Source organism: Phyllobates terribilis, unplaced genomic scaffold (assembly GCF_046119375.1).
Source record: "Phyllobates terribilis strain yellow unplaced genomic scaffold, ASM4611937v1 Scaffold_11__3_contigs__length_659146591, whole genome shotgun sequence".
Lineage (NCBI taxonomy): Eukaryota > Metazoa > Chordata > Amphibia > Anura > Dendrobatidae > Phyllobates > Phyllobates terribilis.
In genome coordinates, this window is record NW_027362771.1 from 245,256,910 (window position 1) to 245,273,412 (window position 16,503).

Consider the following 16,503-nt stretch of genomic DNA (forward strand, 5'->3'; position numbering starts at 1 on the left):
AGAAAAAAATTATTTTTAATTTGCAACCTGATGGAGGTCAGTATAGATGGACTAATAGACCAAGTCCCACACACTGCTAGAAGCCCAAATATTTTTTCAGAGCTAGATGCAGAAAAAAATTATATTCAGTTTGCAACCTGATGGAGGTCAGTATAGATGGACTAATAGAATGATGCTATGCCCAAAAGATTTTACTTCACTAGGTGCAGTAAAAAAATTGGTATTCTATACACAGGTGGTATATCTTGCAACACAGATAGGCTACTCCACTGACTAACACACTCTGCAATAGGCCAAAAAGGATTAGCTTTGCTAGATTCAGCCAAATGCTGTGAAAAAAACTTGCACAGCACTGGCACAGACCTGCCTGGCAAAAACTGATAGGAACTGATGTAACCTAGTCCTGAAAAGGACTCCAATTACAATTAGTCTTTACTCCCACAATCTATCTATTTAAGAGCACAGACCTGCCTGATAAAAGTCGTAGGAAATGCTGTAACCTAGTCCTTAAAAGGACTGCAATCACAACTATTCCCTAATCCCAAGCTATCTGTATATTTGTGCGAAAATTGGCTTGAAATTAACAAGGTATAGCGCACACAGCAACAGCGGTGCCGTCTAACACGCAGCTGCAGCAGTGAGAAAATGGTGGCGACGGGGAAAATGGCTTGGTCTTATAGGGCAAGGACATGTGACATACACTGCCAATCACACATGCCCTTGCTTGTGTGAAAAAAAGCACTTCGCTCCGTGTGTGCGCTGCTGATAGGCTGACAGATTGCACCTCCCCACTGCAAATGCGGGAAAGAGAAAAAAAAATGGAGATCTTCATTGTTCCTGCAGAGATCCATCCCCTGCCCCTCCCCCCGCCCCGCTGTACACTCAAACTGCGTATTAACATTAATTTTCATCATTACTGAGAAAAAATCCAGTTATGATTTTGGTGCACGAACAGTTATCGAACATAACCTCGAACAGCCGAATTTTTCTCAAATTGTTCGTGTTCGCCGACCGGCTCGAACACCGCCCAAAACAGCTCGAATTTGAGATTGGCGAACAGTTCGAGTAGAACAACGCTCATCTCTAGTGTGAACCCAGAGTCATGCAGCCGAGTAGCTCATCTGAAGAGGTGGAGGAGGAAGACGAGGAGGTTATCTTCCACCCTACAGTGCAGACACAGTGATGCAAGCACGAGGAGCACTGCATCCTTAGCCACAACTGTGGCTGTGGCCAACAGCGGTCGCGGGTCTGCAGCTCGCAGGCGTGGCAAGGATGAGTCAACTCACGTTATCTGCACACATTGCAAGAAAAAACTCAGTAGAGGGAAAAAGTGCAATAATTTGACTACAACATGCATGAACCTTCACATGCACACACAACATGCATTACGCTGGGAATCTCACTGCGCTAAAATGCAGACCAGCGGCTGCCCATCAACCACATCCATTGATTCTTCCTCCTCTGTTACCGTGCCAAGTATTGTCATGCAGGTCTCCCATTGCAAAACTTCTTGTTCTCTATCAGCTCCAGTCAGGCTGAGTGAGAGCCCGTCAGCTGTAATGGAAGCGGACATGCCTGCTGTGTTTGTTTCACCGAGCACACCACACGCTTCTCAATCCATCGCAACATCTGCGCCTGAACCTCACTCACAGTCCAGCAGTTTGTCTGTTTCACCGTACTCCGCCCTTTCTCAGCACCGCAGCCAGCCCTCGGTCCCGCACATGACAAAGCTATGAGGTTGAACTCCACCATCTCCAATATGTTGGCCAAGGAAATGCTGCCTTTCCGTCTGGTAGATACAGACGGTTTCTGAAAGCTGATGGCCATCGCAGTCCCCCAGTACCAGTTGCCCAGTTGCCATTAATTCTCTAAGAAAGCTATGCCTGTGCTACACCAGCATGTCACAGACAACATCACCCATTCCTTGACTAAATCAATATCTGCCAGTTTGCATTTCACCACAGACACCTGGACGAGAAAGCATGGCCAAGGGTGTTACATCTCGCTGACTGGGCACTGGGTGACAGGCAGGGAAGGCGCTGCTCCACAAATCATGGAATACCCAAGGCTTGCAGAAGAAACCTTTGTATTTCACACTTCCTCCACTGCTTCTGCGTCCTTCACCTCCTCTAGGGCCTCCACCTGCACAATCAACCTCTGCCTTAACGATACATGGGTTCCAACAGTGCAGAGCGAATCCACACCACCTCCATACTGTGCAGCCAGGGCTCACCGCAATCAGGCAGTCTTCAAATTAATATGCCTTGGAGATCACAGTCATACAGCTGAAGAGTTGTGGACAGGTATCCAGGCTCAGTTTCAGCAATGGCTGCCTCCGCTGAACCTGGAACCAGGGAAGGCCATGTGTGATAATGGTGCAAACCTGTTGGCGGCCCTATACCGAGGCCAACTCACACACATGCTTTGCATGACTCACGTTCTCAATCTGGTGGTACAGCAATTTTCTCCACCACTATCCCGGCCTGGGTGAGCTGCTTCAGAAAGTACGGAAACTGTGTGCTCACTTCCGCTGTTCGTATCCCTCATGTCATCGACTTGCATTGATACAGAGGTCTTTCTCCATGCCAATTAACAGGTTAATATGTGATGTGCCGACGCAGTGAAATTCCACTCTACACATGTTGCAGTGACTGTGGCAGCAGCAACGAGCCCTGACACAGTATTTCATGTCATATAGCCTAAGCCAGCGCTGTACGATCGTGGGGCATATCACGTTTAAGGAGTGGGAACAGATTAGGGACCTCTGCACCCTTCTGCACAGTTTTGAAATGGCTACTAAACTAGTTAGCGCAGACAATGCCGTCATCAGCATCACTATTCTGGTCATCTACATGCTGGAGAAGACTTTGAATAGAGTGTGGCAGGAGGTGCTTGTCCCAGAGGAGGATGCTGAAGGGATAAGAATTTCCCAAAGTTTCAGACTGTCGTCACACAGGCAGATGCCAAGTGACAGTGGCTTCCTGCGACCAAGGGAGTTTGGTGATACCAGACATTCTGTTAGTGAAGGTGCAAGAGCCGAGGAACAAATGGAGGAGGAAGAGGTGATGGGCGAGCAACAGTCAGTAGATGAAGAGGATAATCATCCCTTCTCTGTTGAACATGGTTGGCAGGAGGAGATGGAGGAGACATGCATCAGTGTTACGCAGCCAACAATAGAGTCTGGCTTTGGACCACCTGGAAGAGCCCGACATATGAGAGCCTTCTTGCTGCACTTTCTGCAACATGAAACCCGTATAGTTAGGATTCGAAATAATGCTGACTACTGGGTTGCCACTCTGTTAGATCAACGTTATAAGAGTAAATTTTGCCAGATGCTTCCCGCCCTGGAAAGGGACATGCTAATGTTGGAGTATCGAAACAAGCATTTAAGCAACCTTAATAGAGCTTTGCCCCAAGATAGGAGTGTGCATCGCAGCTGTAGTCTTTCAACCTTCGGCATGCCAGTTCGTTAATGCCAAAACAGCAGCAGCAGCAAAGTAAATGGCTGAAGTAATTTCTGTGAGTCCTTTCCCACATTTTTTAGACCAGCTCATGCACCAGCACAACAGAGTACAAGTCTGACACGTGAAGGATGACTGGGGAGGATGGTGAAGGACTATCTAGAGCTCAATACGAATACCATCAGTGAGGATTTTGACCCTTTTACATTTTGGTCTTCAAAAATGAATGAATGGCCTGAGCTCGCCTGTCACGCCTTGGAGGTTTTATCATGCCTGGCAGCCAGAGTTCTCTCAGAACGTGTGTTCAGTGCTGCTGGTGGTGTCCTGACAGATACATTCACCTAGCTGTCCCATGTAAGTGTTGACCGCCTAACTTTCATCAAGATGAACAAGTCGTGGATCTCAAAGGACTTTTGCACCCCAATTATAGACTGTACAGAGTAGGTGATGTGGTAGTTTTTAGTATGCTGCATTGATCTTGCGGAATTGCAGTCTGTGATATGGCTTGTGTTCCTGCTCTTGCTGCGGCTGCAGGTTTTAGGCACTAATTTTTGGAAATGTGAAGAATACAGATTTGGTCTCTCAATCCATTGGGTTGGCTGTTGTGGAAGAGGTGTCAGTCCCCATTATACTACTTATACTCTAGTGAAATTGATGCCAGTTTGGTGGTTTTAGGCCCAAATGTTTTCAAATGGGAACAGTCCTGATTGGGTCTCCATCTACTGGGTTTTCTGAAGGGGAAGAGGAGTTGTTCCTAATTGTACAATTTCTGCTGTAATGAAGTTTATCTCACTTTGCTGGTGTCTGTCACTAATTTTTGGAAATGTGGGGAATCCTGATAGGGTCTCCATCTACTGGGTTGGCTGTAGAGGAAGAGGTGTCGTTCCTAATTGTACAATTTCTACTGTACTGAAATTGATGCCACTTTGTTGGTGTCTGCCAGTAATTTTTGGAAATGTGGAGAATCTTGATTGGGTCTCCATCTACTGGGTTGGCTGTAGGGGAAGAGGTGTCATTCCTAATTGTACAATTTCTACTGAACTGAAATTGATGCTACTTTGTTGGTGTCTGCCAGTAATTTTTGGAAATGTGGAGTATCTTGATTGGGTCTCTCCCTCTCTCTCTAGAAGCAGTGTCGGTCCTGATTATACTACTTAAACTCTAGTGAAATTGATGCCACTTTGCTGGTGTCTGCCACTCATTTTTGGAAATGTGGGGAATCCAGATTGGGACTCCATCTATTGGGTTTGGCTATAGTGGAAGAGGTTTCTGTCTCCATTAAGCTACTTCTACTCTGGTGAAATTCATACCACTTTGGTGGTGTTATGCCCCAATTTAGGGAAATGTAAACACTTCTGATTGAGTCTCCATCTACTGGGTTGGCCTTAGGGGAAGACGTGTCGTTTCTAATTCTACAATTTCTACTGTAGTGAAATTGATGCCACTTTGCTGGTGTCTGCCACTAATTTTTGGAAATGTGGGGAATACTGATTGGGTCTCCATATGTTAGGTTTGGCTGTTGTGGAAGAAGTTTCTGTCTCCATTAAACTACTTCTTCTGTGGTGAAATTTATGCCAATTTGGTGGTGTCTGCCACTATTCTTTGGAAATGTGGGGAATCCTAATTTTGTCTTCATCTATTGGGTTTGGCTGTAGTGGAATAGATTTCTGTCTCCCTTAAACTACTTCTACTCTAGTTAAATTGATGCCACTTTGTTGGTGTTAGGCCCTAATTGAAAGAAAAGAACGAAAACTCTTGGTTAGATCTCCATCTCCTGGGTTGGTCGTAGTGGAAGAGGTTTTGGTCTCCATCTATTTGTATGGTTATACTTTAGTGAAATTAATCATTTGGTGCAGATATTGTTCTCCAGAAAGGGGTACACAAACATGATTAACTGAAAATTGGTTTTAAATAAACAACCGTCAGCCGCCCCATCAAAAGCATCTGCTGCTGCTTCTTCTTCCTCCTCTGTTACTGTGCCAAGTATTGTCATGCAGGTCTCTGACCGCAGAACCTACGGTTGTATACTCACTCCAGTCAGGCTGAGTGAGAGCCCATCAGCTGTAACAGAAGATGACATGCCTGCTGTGTTTGTTTCACTGAGGACACTAAATGTTTCTCAATACACAGTAACATCTCCGCCTGCATCTCACTAATGGTCTAGCAGTTGTCCGTTTTACCATACTTCGCCCTCTCTCAGCACTGCAGCCAGCCCTTGATCCCACAGTTGTGGTCACATAAAAAATTGTTTCCTTCTATACATGACAAAGCTAAGAGGTTGAACTCCACTATCTACAATCTGTTGGCCATGGAAATGGTGGTCTTAGGCCCTAACTTTTTAAAATGTGAACAGTTCTGATTGTGTCTCCATCTGCTGGGTTGGCTGAAGTGGAAGAGGTGTCGGTCCCCATTATACTACTTAAATTCTAGTGAAATTGATGCCACTTTGGTGGTTTTAGGCTCTATTTTATTAAAAAGTGAACACTCCTGACTGTGTCTCTATCTATTGGGTTGGTGGTAGTGGAAGAGGTTTCTGTCTCCATTAAACTACTTCTACTCTGGTGAAATTGATGCCACTTTGCTGGTGTCTGACACTAATTTTTGGAAATGTGGAGAATCCTGATTGGGTCTCCATTAGTGATGAGCAAACATGCTCGCCACTGCTCAGTACTCACCCGAGCATCACTGCACTCGACGAGCTCGGCGCTCGATGAGTATTTCCAGGTTGCTTGGGCGGGAAGTCGGGTCCCCTCCCTGCATGTTTGGCTCTCTTTAGAGAGCCAATGAACATGCAGGGATTGCCTGCCACACACTGTAATACCGTAGTCATGTTGGTTGTGGGCATTACAGTGATTGGCTGGCCTCACAGCATCATCAGGTGTATATAAGACCAGGGGCCGCCATGCTCGTCACAGTCTACTCTGGAATCAGGCGGAGTAGGGAGAGGAGCTGCTCCGTCAGGGAGAGATTTGCTTGTTTATAGTTAGTATAGGTATTCCACAACATATATCTATATCCATCTGAACTAGCAGTCTTTCTGAGGACTAATCCAGCTGCATTTAATCCATGCTAGGCAGGCAGGCAGTGTATGCTGTAGACTACAGTGCATGATACAGCACAAGAGGGTCCATTGAATGTCCTGTTAGTATAGGTATTCCACAACATATATCTATATCCATCTGAACTAACAGTCCTTCTGAGGACTAATCCAGCTGCATATAATAAGTGCTAGGCAGGCAGGAAGTGTATGTGGCAGACTGCAGTGCATGATACAGCATAAGAGGGACCATTGAAAGTACTGTCTGCTGCTGTTGTAATAATTACAGATATTTCTAGACATAGAAAGGCAATTTTTTTATCTTAATACTGGTTATTTGATTAAAAAGGAATCCAGAGTTCATCATTTTTATGATCACTGCAGAATCAAGCCAGATCTGTTCCATATTTCAGCTATAAAAATCCAGAAATTTGAACTGAACTTGGAAAATATTGGCCTCCTTTTCCATTCTGTTGCAGTATGTCGGTGAAGCTATTCAAACTAGGTCTCCATGTAGAATAATATTAGTAAATTACAGGACTACAATTTAAAGCCGTGGTTCTCCGTCTGACATATCACCAAAAAGACTTTAAAATTCATACATTTCTTCCATTTTCATTCCGTTGCAGTGTGTGGGTGAAGCTATTCAAACTACTTCTCCGTGTAGAATAATATTAGTAGTTAACAGGTCTGCTATTTAAAACTGTGGTTCTCTGTCAGACATATCACATATAGCTGCATTCCAAAATCAGCCATTTCTCGTGAACATGGAAAATATTGTCCTCCATTTAAAATGTGCAAGGTGCGTGGCAAGGGACAGGGAAGTGGACGTGATTGTGATGATGCATGCAGAGGCCGAGGACGTGGCCATGGGCAAGGTGAAATTGTGCCACAACAAACACCCATATCTTGTCGTTCGACCTTCCTGTCCCAATTACTAGGGGACTGCAGAGCACCACTATTGAACACAGAACAGTGTGATAAGGTTATTGGTTGGATAGCAGATAATGCTCAGTCACTTGGCCACCAACACCTCCACCCTGTCTTCCATATGGTCAAGTCTTAGTAGACGTGAGTCTGGACCGCATATTTCTCACCCTGATCCTCCTTCCTCCCACCATACTGAGTGCCCGGAGACACCTGATCCTACACTTGGACACTCTGAAGAGCTGTTCACTTTTCTATTTGTAGATGTGAGCCTCTCGCCCGGCCAGCTTCAAGCGAGTCAAGAGGAGAACGCGTGTAGCGATGCCAAAATATTGGAGCAGCCACGGTCACATGAAGGAGATGGTGGTAAAGTGCAATTAATGTCGCAAGAGGTGGATGATGATGATCATGAGACACAATTGCAAGAGTGTCAGGAGGAGGACCAGGGTGCAGAAGTGGAAGACGAGGTGATGGATGATGTAGTGACTGATCCAACCTGGTAGGGGGACACACAGAGTGAGGACAGCAGCACACAGGGGGAGGGAGGTGTAGCACCACAATAGGCAGGAAGAAGCAGTGTGGTGGCAGCAGACACAAGGCGGGAAAGCGTTTCCTGTAACGCCAACACGACGGAAGTTGCCAGTACAACTGTTAGGTTTTCCTCAGTCTGGTTATTTTTTAAAGACTCTGCAGATAACCCCAAAAAGGCCATTGCACCACCTGCCAGGCCAGCATCAGCAGGGGTAGCCAAACTAGCAGCCTGACCACCACCAGCAAGATCAGGCACATGACAGCAAAGCACCCAACTAAGTGGGCCGAACCCCATGGTCCAGCAACAGTGTCTGCGGGTGACACACTGCTTCTTCCGCTTTTGTGCATGCACGCCAATCCCTTGTCCATGGAGCATGCCAATATGCCTACCGCCCTGCACCTGTCATTGCACACTGTCAAGTAGCACCATGAGCAAGCATGTCCACGTCCATGTCCCAGCACAGCATTCAGTTGTCTCTACCCCAGTCCTTGGAACGCAAGTGCAAATACGCAGCCAGAGCCCCACAGGCCACACTACTAAATTCACACATTTCGTGAATGCTTGCGCTCAAAATGTTGCCTATTAGGCTCATGGAGATGGAAGCTTTTCTCGGTACTCGGTCCCCAGCCGCCACTATTTCTCCCGGTGTGCCGTCACCGCATTACACGAGCACGTGTCCCTCAATATTAGACATGCCCTTAACAACGCAGTTACTGGGAAAGTCCACCTAACCACAGACACGTGTACAAGTGCTTGTGGTCAGGGACGGTACATCTCGCTGACAGCACACTGGGTTAATATAGTGGAAGCCAGGACCCAGTCGGACCTTGGGACGGAACACGTCCTTCCGATGCTGAGGATTGCGGGCCCTGGGTCAATCAGGGTTGCCCCCACATTCTACAGCTCCTGCACCTCCTCAGCCTCCTCTTCAGCTTCCATCTCCTAAATGACCACATCATTTGCAAGCTGGAATCACTGCCTCGGCAAAGTGACAACAGGCTGTGCTGAAGCTAATATGCTTAGGTGAGAAACCACACAACGCTGAAGAGTTGTGGACAGCTCTGAAAGAGCAGGCAGATCTGTGGCTGACACCGCTGACCATAAAGCCAGGCATGGTCGTGTGTGACAATGCCCGGAATATGGTGGTGGCTCTGAGGCGAGGCGATCTCACACACGTACCATGCTTGGCCCATGTGCTTAAACTCGTGGTTCAGCGATTTCTCAAAATCTACCCGGATCTGCTTGTCAAAGTGCGCCATCTGTGTGCTCATTTTAGAAAGTCAGCTACAGTTTCTGCCGCCCTTGCCGTGCTTCAGCAGCATTTGTAGCTTCCCGCTCACCAACTGATCTGCGATGCCTCCACGCGTTGGAACTCTACATTACAGATGTTGGGTAGGATTTGTGAGCAGAATAGGGCAGTTGTTGACTACTAGTATCAACCAGGTCATCGGTATTCAGGTCAGACTCCACACATAAAACCTCAGGAGTGGACATGGATGTCAGACATCTGTACCATCCTCCAAAACTTTGAGGACTCCACCAAGATTGTGAGCGGCGATGACGCCATGATTAGTGACACCATCCCGCTTCTCTGTCTTCTGAAATGCTCTCTGCTCGCAATTAAAGAGGATGCATTACAAGCGAACAATGATGAGACAGAGCAAGGAACCTTACAGGGTGATTACACACAGCCCAGCCTCATCTCATCTCAACGTGGATTGGGTGACAAATTCAATGAGGAAGAGAAGGAAGAAAAGGAAACTAGTTTCTTGCGCTATAGACGGTACTACCTGCACAACTGTCAAACCGTTTGCTCAGCGTGGATGGCCTGAGGACAGGGAGGAGGAGGAAGAGGAGGAGGATGAGGAAGAGTGTTATGATCTGCAACATGTACTAAGCAAAGATAGGGGAAAGCTGTCCCTACAGTAAGACTAAGCTGAATCCCTACGATGTAGCGGGCTGCCTGTTCCTAGTGAACAGACCCGCCTTAGTCCTCGGCTAGTCTGAACGAAGACCTATAGAATTAAGGGAGCGGTCCCTAAAAGAACTAAGACTGGGACAAAAATGGGACACCTCCTAAACAGAGAAGTTGTTGCAGAACACAAAAAGACAAACTGACAAAAATGTACTAGAGGTCCCAGAGGACCAAGCGAACTAATAGAGAAAGGCACCGAAGCACCAGGCTTGAGAAACAGTCAAACACTGAAGTCCATCTCAGCCAGAAGGGCGGAGCTGGAATATAAAGGCAGATGGTCACGTGACCGCAAAACACAAGATAGAAAAAACAAACAGGAGGGTTCTAACAGTACCCCCTCTTTTATGAGGATCCTCTGGATCCCCCAGGCCCAGGCCTATCCATAAACCTCCTGTGGAAAGCTTTAACAAGCCTAGGAGCAGAGACATCATCCGTCATTTCCCAGGAGTTGTCTTCGGGACCGAAACCCTTCCAGGAGACAAGATACTGTAATCTCCCTCTATGCCGTCTAGAATTCAAGATACGAGCAATTTCATATTCGCCGTCTTCCACAACAGGAGGAACTGTGGCAGTGGCGTCCCTATCAGATACATCAGCCTTTTTCAACAAGGAAACATGAAACACAGGATTAATCTTCCAGGAAGTAGGAACATCCAACCTAAGAGCAGTCGGGTTAACAACCTGAAGCACTTTAAATGGACCCACAAACTTAGGACCCAGTTTTTTGGAGGGAATCCTCAACCGCAGGTTCTTCGAGGAAGACCAAACCATGTCACCCACAGTAAACAAAACCTCTTTACGTTTCCTGTCAAAATACTTCTTTGACTTCTTGTTAGCCTCTTGAAGGTTGCAACGTACATTAGTCCAAACTCTCTCCAAATCACCGGAAAAATTCTCCTCCTCCGTCACCGCCGACCCCAATTTGGAGAACGAACCAAAAGATGGATGTCTCCCAGTACAACAAAAAAAAGGAGAACACCCAGCAGAGGAGGATGTATGATTGATAAGAGCAAATTCTGCGAGAGGCAGAAACTCAGACCACACCTCTTGATTGTCCGCCACAAAACAACGCAAAAACTGTTGAACATCCTGGTTCTTTCTTTCAGTCTGTCCATTAGACTCAGGATGATAACCAGACGAAAATGACAAATGAACTCCCAACCTGTCACAAAAAGCACGCCAAAAGCGAGCCACAAACTGAGGTCCTCTATCAGAAACAATATCCGTGGGAGTGCCATGGAGCTTGACAATCTCCTTAACAAACGCCTTAGCGAGTGTCTTGGCGCAGGGCAACTTAATGAATGGAACCAAATGACACATCTTACTAAAACGGTCCGCGACCACCCAGATGACAGTTAAACCCTCGGACACAGGAAGATCAGCAATAAAATCCATTGTGAGATACGCCCAAGGCGCACTAGGAACCTCCAGAGGGCAAAGCAACCCTGCAGCAGGAGTATGTGAAGCCTTTGACCTAGCACACACAGTACACTGACGCACCCACTTGAAGACTTCCTTCTGCCATCCAGGCCACCAAAAACTGCGACTGATAAGTCTGTCTCCAAAATTCCTGGATGACCTGCCAGCCGAGACTCATGACACTCCACAAACAAATCTCTCCTAAAGGCTCTAGGCACGAAAAACCTCCCATGGAGAGTGATAGATGGAGCATCATCTTGAGCTTTCAGAATCCCATTCTCCAAAACGGAGTCCAAAGCCGCCACCACAACTCCTTTCTGTAAATGCTCTCCTCCTCCTCGGCACCGACCGTAGGAGAGAAGCTGCGAGATAAAGCATCGGCTTTAACATTCTTAGTACCAGGGATATAGGTAACAGAAAAATGAAACCGAGAAAAAAAAAGTGCTCACCTAGCTTGATGGGCATTCAAGCGCTTGGCAGCATCCAGATAGATCAAATTCTTATGATCTGTGAAAACCTGAATAGGAAATCTAGCGCCTTCTAAAAAATGACACCAATGTTCAAACGCAAGTATAATAGCCAGCAACTCCCGATTTCCAACATCACGATGCAGTTCGGTTTCTGAAAATTTTTTCGAAAAGAAGGCACAAGGATGTACTCCACCCTTGTTCCCCTAAAAGGCTTGGTCTCATCAGGCTGCATAAGGATGGGGGCAGAACTGAACCTCTCTTTGATTTACTCAAACGCTTCAATGGCCTCAGTAGTCCACTGGGCCGTATTCGCACCTTTCCTGGTGAGATCGGTTAGAGGTTTAACAATTACAGAAAAATTCTTAAAGAATTTCCTGTAATAATTGGCAAAACCCAAAAATCTCTGTATAGATTTCAAACCAATAGGACTAGGCCATTCCTGCACAGCCTGAACCTTCACAGGGTCCATCTCAAAGCCCTCGCTGGAGACAATGTAGCCCAAAAAACTTATTTTCTGCACAGCGAACTCACATTTCTCCAGCTTAGCAAAGAGTGAATTATCACTCAATAACTGCAAAACTTAACGTACACTCTGCCAGTGGGACTCTAGATCTGGTGAATAAATCAAAATGTCATCCAAATACACAACCACATTCTTACCAATCAAAGGTCTCAGGATGTCATTAATAAGGTTCTGAAAAAATGCAGGTGCATTGGTAAGACCAAAAGGCATCACCAGATTCTCAAAATGGCCTACAGGAGTGTTGAAATCAGTTTTCCATTCATCACCCTCCTTCACTCGTAACAAATTGTATGCCCCCCGGAGATCAATTTTGGAGAACCACTTGGCTCCCACTAACTGGTTAAACAAGTCAGAAATTAATGACAATCTGTAGGAATTGCGTACGGTAATCTTATTAATTTCACGAAAATCCAGACATGGACGTAACCCGGAGTCCTTTTTTTTAACAAAGAAGAATCCAACTGCCACAGGCGACTTAGAAGGTCTAATGTGACCAGCAGCCAGGCTAGTCTCTATGTACTCCTCCAAGGCCTTTCTTTCAGGGATAGTCAGATTAAACAAGCGACTTTTGGGAAGAGTAGCACCCGGAACAAACTCAATGGCGCAATCATAATCCCTATGAGGAGGTAAAACTTGCGACTCCTCCTCTGAAAAAACCCTCCAAAAATCTTGAATAGGTATCGGTAATTCCCCTTTTTCCACAGCCGCAATGTGACCATTACAACATTTATCATAGCTCTTCGGACTCCAAGACTTAATCACATTAGTAGACCAGTCCAATAAAGGATTGTGAAGTTTTAACCAAGGCAATCCTAGAACAACTGGAGAGGGCAAATTATCCAAAACAACCAAGTCCAAAATTTCTTGGTGAATTCCATTGATAGTGAGGGGAAATGCAGCAGTCTTGTGAGTAATACATTTCAAAGGAGTGTTATCAATTGCAAACACAGAAATGGGTGATGACAACGGTTTGGATTTCAATTTAAGGTTTTCCAAAAACCCTTTATCAATCACATTAAGTGTTCAACCACAATCCACAAATACCTGAAATTCAATCAAATCTCCCTGCAAAGTAGTACTCCCAGAAAGAAATGCTCCTGCAGAGCGTAAACAAGCTATACGGGAGTAACTGACCTTTTTTTTCTTTACTTAAATGATGCTCACAATACTTAATCAAATGATCAGCTTTACCACAATAAAGACACAATCCCTCGGTAAACCTCCGGTCTCTTTCCTGAGAGCGGAGTGACATCCCCCCAACCTCCATCGGTTCTCTGCCGTCAGAGCAGATTTTCTTGGGACTAGGACCTGACATTACAGGAGTCTTTACCTCATTAAGCCTGCACCTCAGTCTCCTGTCTATACGAACAGCTAACTGCATAGCATCCTGCAGAGTCTCAGGTGCAGGGAATGCAATTAGCAAATCCTTAACCCTTTCACTCAGACCAGCAAGAAATAAACATCTCAGCGCAGGATCATTCCACTTAACTTCTGAAGCCCATCTCCTGAAGTGTGTGCAATAATTTTCAACATCATCTGACCCCTGATTCAAACGTCTGAGTTCTGATTCAGCAGATGCGATTCGATCAGGATCGTCATATAATAGCCCAATAGCTTTTCCTGGATGGAAACAATACTGATCCCCGAATTTCTTTCATTTTAGTTTTTTGGGCTGGACCTACTGTTATGATCTGCAACATGTACTAAGGAAAGATAGGGGAAAGCTGTCCCTACTGTAATACTAAGCTGAATCCCTATGATGTAGCAGGCTGCCTGTTCCTAGTGAACAGACCCGCCTTAGTCCTCGGCTAGTCTGAACGAAGACCTATAGAATTAAGGGAGGGGTCCCTAAAAGAATTAAGGACTGGGACAAAAATGGGACACCTCCTAAACAGAGAAGTTGTTGCAGAACACAAAAAGACAAACTGACAAAAATGTACTAGAGGTCCCAGAGGACCAAGCGAACTAACAGAGAAAGGCACCGAAGCACCAGGCTTGAGAAACAGTCAAACACTGAAGTCCAGCACAGCCAGAAGGGCGGAGCTGGAATATAAAGGCAGATGGTCACGTGATCGCAAAACACAAGATAGAAAAAACAAAAAGGAGGGTTCTAACAAAGATAGCATGGTCAGTCGTCCTCTTAGTGAGGACACGGAAGTCTTGCTTCTTTGCAGTTTGGCACACATGGCTGAGTTTATGTTACGCTGCCTTTCCCGTGACCCTCGCATTGTCCAAATTTTGGGTGGCAGTCATTAATGGTTGGTGACGCTTCTAGACCCACGCTACAGGGATAACTTTGTATCTTATTCCCTTGCAGGACAGGCCTAATAAAATGGTGCAGTACGAGAAGGCCCTTGTTGCGGAATTATTAAAAAAATTCACATCTGAAAATGCTGGCGGCAGAGGTCACAGTTCATTGGACAACCAAGGAGTACAGGCGAGAGAGACACAAATGCAATCCAGCAGTGGCAGGGTAACACTGTCAAAGTTCTGGGACAGTTTTCTCAGACCCTCCCATCGCACAGGCCCTGAGGCACGGAGTACTCTCTCAAGGAGTGCAAAGTTTCAAAAGATGTTGAGGGAGTACCTTGCCGACCGTACCAACATCCTCCGTGATTCTTCTGTGCCTTATAATTATTGGGTATCCAAACTGGACACATGGCATGAACTGGCTCTCTACGCCTTGGAGGTCCTGGCCTGCCCTGTCGCTAGCGTTTTGTCACAGCGGGTTTTTAGTGCCGCCGGTGGAATTATAACCAATAGGCGCATTCGCCTGTCAACTGAAAATGCTGACAGGCTGACTCTTATAAAAATGAACAAGTGCTGGATTGGGCCAGACTTCTCAACACTATCTTATGATAGCAGCGTAACATAAACTTAAATACAGTGTTTTTTTTGGGAGGTCTAACTCTATTCTCATGCACCTCTGTCTTCACACCCAGAAATGAGTATGTGCTTCCTGATTTTGTCTATTTCCTCTTGTCCTCCTCCTTCTCTGCATCCTCATCCTCCACTGCCATATCAACACCATATGGACCATATCAACATATCTACATCTTTTGCAAGGGGCATTGGAGTTCCTCCAAATTTTTGGCAGCCGTTTCTTCACTGCATAGGCAAACAGTATGGGAGACACACTTCCTAATAATGGGAGCATTTTTTGCAGGAGGCCCTCCAACCTCTACGTCTCTTGCAAGGGGCATTGGAGTTCCTTCAAATTTTTGGCAACTGTTGCTTCACTGCATAGGCAAACAGTATGGGAGACACACTTCCTAATAATGGGAGCATTTTTTGCAGGAGGCCCTCCAACCTCTACGTCTCTTGCAAGGGGCATTAGAAGCCCACACAAACACGAGGAGAACATACAAAATCCTTGAAGATGTTGGCCTTGTTGGGATTTGAACCCAGGATCCCAGTGCTGCAAGGCTTCAGTGCTAACCACTGAGCCAATGTGCTGCCATTCACCATCTTATATCTAACAGGCTGGAGAAACTTGCACTTACTGCCACTCTATCTTCAGCTCCTTTGTGAGAAACTAATGTATTTGGGCAGTCACTCAGTCTACCAAATAAAATTCCTGAGAAGGAAATTGGGGATGGCTTCGCTACTGGTACTGGGGGCAGTGCTAATACCATGGCGTCGTACCATAGTTCACTGGAAATATTCCAGGCTGGTAGGAGGCAAGCGAATTCCCACAGAAAAGTACCAGCAATAATGTTCAGGGACCCTTGCTTGTGGAAGGTGGAGATGATACCAGGAGAAATAGACACTCTATATGTTCTTTTTTAATGTGGATTGGACGTGCTTATGCATGTTATTTCTCAAACAGCATTGCAGATCAGGCCATTGCCCAACTCTGTAGTCATGAAATTAAAAAGCAAAGAAAGATGTATGTGTGTCGAAGCACCACCGACAAGTGTGAGCTGATGTTGGACGGGCTGCCATTGCTTATGCGACAAACTGCATTAGAGGACTTCATGGGAGAAATGACACCCTGAGTAAATACAGTTTCCCTCTATGCCAGTCCTTTCACCGAGCTAAAGAATATGGGTGTGGTGAAATACAATTGTCACTAAGAAGCAGTGTCAGACTGCAAAACATTGGGCCCACCAGAGGATTTGATTCTGAGGGCCCACCTTTCTCCCCCGCTCAAGAGCCC